The sequence below is a fragment of the Nanorana parkeri genome, unplaced genomic scaffold (assembly GCF_000935625.1).
Source record: "Nanorana parkeri isolate BGI_ZX_2015 unplaced genomic scaffold, ASM93562v1 scaffold1487, whole genome shotgun sequence".
Lineage (NCBI taxonomy): Eukaryota > Metazoa > Chordata > Amphibia > Anura > Dicroglossidae > Nanorana > Nanorana parkeri.
In genome coordinates, this window is record NW_017307755.1 from 382,350 (window position 1) to 390,969 (window position 8,620).

The following is an 8,620-nucleotide window of genomic DNA, read 5'->3' on the forward strand; positions in this document are numbered from 1 at the left end:
ACAACAAGGGGGAGGAGGGCACTGTACAAGGTAAGTGCACCATAATGTGCATACTTGAGCTCCGGGGGGCTCCCATTCAGTACAGCTGCTCTTTAAAACTGGTACAAAGAGCATCTTGTGGCTCCTACAAGCCAAGACATGTAAGTCCATTTAATGTCACGAGTAATGAGGATGTACAAAGTGTGGTGATCTACAGTAAGCAAGCTGATTTCACAATTCAATTCAACCAAAACAATGAAAGATAATTGATGATTGGCTGTTATGGATTACTGCATTGATCCCAGATGTCCAGGTTTCAGAGGACCATTCTTCTTTCAGACCTAAATCTTTCTAACCCTCATTCCTCCACAGTTGTTCTCCCTTTAGATCTTATATACAGATCGGTGGTGACTGTAGACAGGCAGAATGATGGTGGTGGGAAAGAGCTGTCCTCCATCATGTTCCTGGAGTGCCAATACCAGCACAAGATGTTTTACGCCTAGGGTTGCAGGGTTTCCAGGGGTGGCATATAGCCACCCACACATCATGCTATTGACAGATCTTCACACTGTTGCAGAGCTACAAAGTCCAAAGAATCTTAGTGGTTAGTGGTGTTACGGCCAGCAGGTGAAACCATGACACAGAGCAATTGAATACATCCCGATGTGGTGGATGCTGAAGTTTCTTTGCAGGTTTAGCTCTGCAAGAGGAGGAAGATTGGAGTGATGGGTGGTGGGACTGATAGGTATTATTAAAGTGTATGTAAGTCCAAATACTAAAGTTCTATAAATGCTTTCTTTTTGATTCTTTAATTGTAGCCTTTGCAAGGTTTTTAAAAAAAATATTTCAATAAATATACCTGTTGCTTCTGTCAATTTCTGCTCTCTCTCTCTCTTTGAGGCTTTTTTTATGGGGTGACCACCAGCTCCCAGTTCTATAAAACAGTGATCTCTCTGTGATTTCATTCTATCCACTGAAGTCAATGCCTCCTGCTGGTTGATGGACAGCTGCTCTGACCATTTAGTAGCTCAAACAAGGACTTCCAGTTAATGTAACTTCTCCTTTAATGGTCAGCTTGGCCTGTTACAGTTAGCGAAAAAATTATGGATCTACTGGCAGGATCAACAGGTAATAAAATTCAGCTAGAGGGGGACCCAGAGATACAAAAACTGCTAGTGACAGACTGTATCATAAACGTAATTTTTAAAATGTTCCCTACAGTTACACTTTAACTTTCTTTTGCAGGATCTTAATTTTTTTTTTTAACAGAGTTACCTTAGGGTTATGGGACTTGAAGGAAGCACTGCAACAGCATCAACATTGCTTTATGAGGACTTCTGTGAATTTTGTGGGGGACACAAAACTGCAGTATTCCAGGAATAGTTAGTCAGCAGAATCTGCTAAATTGTTCTCTTTTCTATTTCAATTTTTATTTTCTCCCAATTTATAAAGGCACAAAATGGCAAACAGAGAAAACAAAATGTAGAGAACACTTATAAAAACTGTTTTAGAAAAAACCCTCCCTCCACTAAAAATGATGGATTACACCTGGTTAAGGGAAGCAAAAAGAAAGAACATTTTAAGAGTCAAGTGAAAGGTTATTTTTACCTGTTATTAAATAAACAATGGCAATTAGGAAAATAGGTTCCAAGGAAGATGAATAACGTTGGATTTGTGTGAATAGGACGAAAGGGTGACAGACTAAATCATAAAAAGTGGCAACTTTGCGAATTCACCTCTTATTAAATAGTTGAAACAAATCTATTAGCTCACATCTGCTGTTGTACATTGCCCCCTCTGGTGGTCACAATCAGCATAGCAACAGAAAGGAGTCAAATATGGAGAAATCTTGCATGAGAGTAAATGAGATATACCTGTGTGGTAGCATAGGAATTGTAAATCTAAGGTAGATTTTTTTTTTTTTTAAATAAATAAGTCACAGCTGTGATTGGCTCTCAATAGGCACCTAGTAAACTGAATGAAAAGCACAAGCTTTTTGTATTGCATTTCTATTATTTTTTTTTTACTGTTAGAAGACTGCATGCCCCTCTCTTCCCAAAGGTACCAGCATGAAATACCTTGCACATAGGGGCCTAGCTACAGAGATAGATTTTTTCATAAATCAAGCAGTATTGTCACACAATGAAGTAAGTGACATAAAGATTTGAATCTAAACTGACCATAGGTTTGAAAAGGCTTTTCCATTTGTATACGTAATATGACAGCCTCAAGTTATTGTTTGTTGTTAGTTTTTTTTTTGATGACCGGTTATTTGATCATAGATACCCTTACTTGCAGTGGTGTAGTGGTTAGCATTTCTGCCTTACAGCACTGGGGGGGTCCCTGGTTCAAATCCTGATCATGTCACTATCTGCAAGGAGTTTGCATGTTCTCCCTGTGCTTACGTGGGTTTCCTCTGGGTACTCTGGTTTCCTCTCACACTCCAAAGACATGCTGCTAGGTTAATTGGCTCCTCTCTAAACTTGGCCCTGCATGCATGTGAGATAGGTACCTTAGATTGTAAGCGCCTTGAGGTCAGGGACTGATGTGAATGTGCACTATGTAAAACACTGTGTAAGTTGTTGGTGCTATATAAATACCTGTAATCATTTTTTTTAAAACTTACTTCTGCAGAATATGGCTTATAAGTCCTTGGGATTCCTTAGATCCCTTCATCAGCCTGTTTTAGGGATCGAAGGAATCCGGAAAGTTAGCATCTTTAATGACTTAAGTCAGCCAATAATAATAATTACTTCAGCCCCAAACTTTTGGCATTCATCGATTACTAACATTCCCTCGTCCTTCAGCTAGATATCACAAAGGGGAGAGGAATGCCCCTGTCACAACTAACTGGGCCAGGAGGGAGGTGTATCGTACACACTTTTGCACGGGCTTGGGTAAACTCTGGTGAACTGAGCTTGTACCAAACCCACGGACATCACTAGTGCTCACAGACATGAAGATCAGCTAAATCATACACTGATCATCCCCTGTCTACTACCACATGCAATGCGTGTAGGTGGGATGGTGTTAGGGCTCAGTCACACACGGCTGTTTAGTGCAGCTGTACACAAATAAATACACACAGTAAATACATATTACAGTTCACATATATGACATGCGTTTATTATTATTATTATTATAATACAGGATTTATATAGCGCCAACAGTTTGCACAGTGCTTTACAAAATAAAGGGAGACAGTACAGTTACAATAGAATTAAATACAGGAGGGTTAGGAGGGCCCTGCCCGTGAGAGCTTACAATCTAGTCGAAGGGGCAAGTTCAAGTTGTAATTGTATGTGATACGATTACATGTGGTTTGGAATAGATCTCTGTTCCGGTATCATCTACCGTGCATCCAGGGACAGTGATCAATTCCAAACTGCATGTAACCACATACAATTACATGAAAAGTGCCGCTTACAGATGCGGCCGCTGTCACCCGGTCATTAACTTGGATGGGTGACAGCGGCCGCATCTAAACAGAATATTTGGGATTCCTACCACAAGAATCCGAAGATTCCTGCCGCAGGAATCCCAAATTCCACATTCACGCATTGTGCGACTGTATGCATGCATGTTGTAGTACCGTGCATTGATTGCGGTAATGTGTGCAATACCACAATGCAAAGGTGTAAAGCTGGGGGGCAGCAAAGGTGTAAAGAAGGGGCAGCAATAGGTAAGTTACAAAAGACTCGTAAATAAGAGCAATCAGTTGATCTAACTATAAGCTTCAGGAGCATATAAGTTCTTGAGTTAATCATATAGTCACAAAGTGCCCCGCACACAGGTTACATCCTCTTTGGTTAGCCCATTAAGGAACATTGCTGGCCTCCTCTGATAAGAATATTTGCGTTTAAAGTATTTTTAAAGTCCAAGCTGAATTTTTTCATTTTTGATAGGATAGGGAAGAGTTAAAACCATTTTTAGGTTTTATTTTGACATCTGTCTGCCTTTGAGAAGAATTCCCTTTACCTTCAGTCCTGTTTGCACAACAGGAAGTGAGAGAAAATCCCTCCAAAGTCAGAGGAAATTCACTCTTAGACAGTTGTCACTGACTCGCTTCCTGCCTCTGATTTTCCCTCATCATTGGTTCCAATGACATTAGTCAACCAGAACAAACAGAGAGAATGAAACTCCGTAATGGGACAGGGAGACCAATTAAAATCTTGACAGGGGTTCTAACCCTTCCCTAGTCTATGCAAAACCCCAAAAGGATTGCTTTAGGATTGCTTAAACCCCAAAAGAAGCTTTAGATAGATTTTAAGAATTTATTTTTTTCCATATGTGACAGTTATGTTTGATTCTTGGTAACCAAGGTCTGGGTACCTTCGCAGCGAATGGCCCTGTGCTACTGGCCAGACTGCTCCTATTATAGACTACCAATGAGTGTAGCAAAGACCTTCTGTGTTTTTACCAAACCTTTTTTTTTTATCCAAAGCAGCACTTAATTATCAATGTATCTGCACTTACTTCTCTTAGTCCAACTGCAAAGTCCCACAATGGCCTGTTAGCTCCCTGCTGAAGTCCACCTAATGCACCTTTCTGTGGTGTGGTAACAATGCTGCACTCCTCCTAAATTAAGAGCAGAGTTGACTCTCCCTTATAGGCTGTGTCTGCTTGCACCTTGGATAGAAAAAAGGTTGCAAAGGGCATGGCTAGCAACATTGTCACTGACAATCAGCACCATGGCCACACCTAGTCCCACCCACTGCTTTCAGGATTGACAGCACTGCCTCTGTTACTGAAACTCTCCCACTGTGAGCTGCAGTGTCTGGGAGGAGGAGTGTGTGAGACTCTTATAAAGAAGGATTTGGCTAGGTCAGGGAAGGTAAAGCAAGTTGCTTTGGTTTTTTTTCTTCTTTTTAAGGATTATGTGTCCCATATTGACTGGATTTGGTACATGTTAAGTCTGTTAAAAAAGAGTCTTCCCTACTTTAAAGTAACTCTAACCCCTAACTAGGCAATGTTTAAGTTGCTAAAGCATTGAGTATCATAAGCATATGGCATGTTTGTTTTTCCCTAATATATTCTCTTTACTTTTCTTCCATCCTTTAAACCTCTGGACCAGTTTCCTGGTAGTATGGATGGTGGACTTTGTCTACACAGTCTATGTTGGCACAACTGCTTGTAGTTTACAACAGGGGTGCATGTAGCAGGGTGACAATCCAGAAGCACAATTAGGAGACAGTTGTCACCTTATAACATAAAGTGCCTGGACAAGGACCTTAAAGCTACATTCACACTATGTGATTAGGTTCCTGCAGCAGGAATCAGAAATCTCCCATTTAGATGCAGCCAATGTCACCAATTCAAGTTAATGACCGGGTGACAGCATCTGTAATCAGTATCTATCGTGTTTCCAGGGACAGTAATCTATTCCAAACCGTATGTAATTATCACATACGATTGATTAAATACGGGCTGCCACTTACTGATGTGACCACTGTCACCTTATACGGGTGGCAGTGACAGCATCTAAATGGGGGGTTTGGGATTTCTACAGCAGGGATCTGTAGGTTCCTGCTTCAGGAATCCCAAACCGCATGGTATGAATGAGTAGGCCTTATGGTATGATCATCAGGCATTATTTTAATGAAAGCTGCAGATTTCTAAAGACTGGAAACAACTTTTGGAATAATATTAACATGCTAAGTTATATAGGAGATGTTAGTGATTGGGTTTAGATCTACATTAAACAAGAAGTGTTGTGATAGATCCTTTGCTGTTCAACTCTGTTTCCTATCTCGATTTAAAATCACCAGAAGACGCATGTTCATGACATTTAGATACGATGCAGGACGTTTTATATTTGCTTGACTTTATTTGTGATATAAATCATTATTTCACTTTATGATATTTCTTCCTTTGTACAACAAATTCTTTGCTTATGCATATATATAGCTTGATGTTATGTGAATTTGACTTGATGTTGTGTCTGGTCACAAAGCATCTCATGTCTTGGAGTTATCCCTACATGAGTACTGCGTATGCATTTCAGTGAAAAGTCAAGGGATCCCATGCTAAGGGAGTTCTATATTTACAGTACATACTATCCTGTTATAAAATCAGCATTGTAATAGCAATATATGCCATAGTTGTTTTTGATAATGCAATCAAAGCTTATGTGAAAAAAATCCCTTTTATGTAGTGAGTGCTGCCTTCCATCCGACCATCACTTTCAACAACTTCCTGGATTCCCGGTGTGCTTTGCATCTCTTTCCCTGCTACTTGATGTAAGGCAATCTCAATTTCTCAAGGCTACGTATCCCATTATGCATTGCTTCAAGCAAGCAATGATAATGTTACATTGTTCAGACATTGAGTTGTAGTTCAGAAGGCAGGCTCTGTGAGAGATGTCACACAAGGAAGTGCATATTCACAGGGCTGTGTGGAAATCGTGTCAGTGCATTGAGATGTTGCATCCTATGGGCATCTTCAATAAGTACGTTTACAAACTTCTAGATGCATATGGTTATTAGGAGTGGGGGAAAACGTATGGAAATGCAATATAGAATTACATACAGTATTTGACCATAGTTACTCTTTCACTAAGAAATTGTTATTGTTTTACTGTCTGTTTATGTCAGTCCTTTACGCTCCTTATCATTTTCCTAGATATATAAACAAGTAATCTATATCGTAATGTCCTCCTCCTGTAAGTTTTAGGACTATTAGGATTCACTTCAGCAACCATATTATTTTACAAGGTCACAGGCCAAATGTGACGATCACCGATCTCCAACATAATGTCCCTGTACAGAAACTGGGATGGACGGACACTGATGTACAGACATAGCTGGGCAATCATTTAGTGTGAGGGTGGCCATTGGCAGGTCTAATTCAATGGTTGTCACGCCATACAAGCTCTATAAACAAGTTATCAAGATGTCAGATATGTTATGTGTACAGATTTAATTTACAGGATGTCACATGACAGTATGTGCTATAATCATAACGATAACATTCTAAACGAGCATATATCAGATATCTGTACCAAACAAATTCCTGTCTGTGATGTGATCAGGCAATGGGAAATGTTTCCAACATGCAACCATATTTTTTTTTTGTATGTAATTTAAATAAAAGTACATGGAGCAGACTGATTTACTTATTACATATGTGCTGTGATTCTTGTGTTATATAAATCAGACAGTCACATTGTTTTACAAGAGATAAACAAGTCAGTCTTGTGAACAGATATGTGACTGATTTAAATCATTGTACAGCTGGCTCTATAGACATTAATACACCATATATAATGTAAGTCCTAGAAGTTTAATATACATATATACGTCTTACCGATCTAATATAAATATATACAAGTCTTACAAGTCTAGTATAAATGTATACAAGTGATATAAATCTAATATAAACGTATACATCTCTTTTATGTCTTACAGAAGTCTTTTCAGTACAGCAGTGCAAGAAATCATGATGGTGTATAAAGTCAATGAACCTCACTAGTGATATCAAAGTTCAGATTGGTTGCCATGGGTTACTGCACTTTGCTCTTCCTCTTGCTGATAACTTGTGATGATTGCCTATAGCATTTAGTTAAGTTGACCATACAGGTTACAATCTGATTGTGCAACCTCCTCCAGCTTCAACAGTAAATATGTACTTCAAGCGCCAGCCTGACTGAATTCAAACTGATTCTACAAGGCAGGTCCTCACGTTTTACAGTTTTGGTGATTCTTCAGCTGCCCACACAAATTGAAATCTCCTCAGAATTGCTAAAACTATGCAATAAGACGTCTTTCATAAACTATCCTTTTATTTTGTATCCAGTCGGACAGGCCCTTGTTCTGCATCAATGGTGATAAATTGAAAGGAGATTGTACAATTTGATTGTAATGTGTATAGTGAACTTAGAGGATATTGTACAATCAAATTGTAACATGGATAGTGAACTTAGAGGAGATTGTACAATCAGTTTGTAGCATGGATAGTGAACTTAGAGGAGGTTGTACAATCAATTGTAGCATGGATAGTGAACTTAGAGGAGATTGTACAATCACATTGTAACATGGATAGTGAACGTAGAGGAGATTGTACAATCAGATTATATAATGGATAGTGATCTTAGAGGAGATTGTACAATCAGACTGTGACATGGATGTAAAATGCTCTGTACATACGTGTTCTGTGTATTGGATCACATACAGCCGTAGACACAGACCTCGCCTTCCCCTGGCAAACAGAAAATGCCGGTTAAAATTGCACAAACGTATTTCAAACACATACAACAATCCGCCAATAAATACACCTGACTCCAAATCTAAAAAACATTTTTATTTTTAGGCATAAAAGTATAACCGGACCCGGAAAATAAAACCCGTAACACTGATATCCTGGGGGAAAGTCGTTATGCTGAATGAAGTTGTTGACATACCATATGCAGAGTACATCCCTCTAGCACCAGCCAGGGAGGGGGGCCACCATTACCGTCACCCAACGTTCCACCAGCGGCGGGCAGAAGTGAACCGGTCACCGACCACTTCACCAGCCCTGACTTGTGTTTTATTCCATAATTGCAAAACAATCCCTCGGCAACATTTCTGCCACAAAACAGATGCCATTGTCACATTGTCGGCACGCACATTAGAAAGTGCCATCCGCTTTGAAGTTTGGGGGG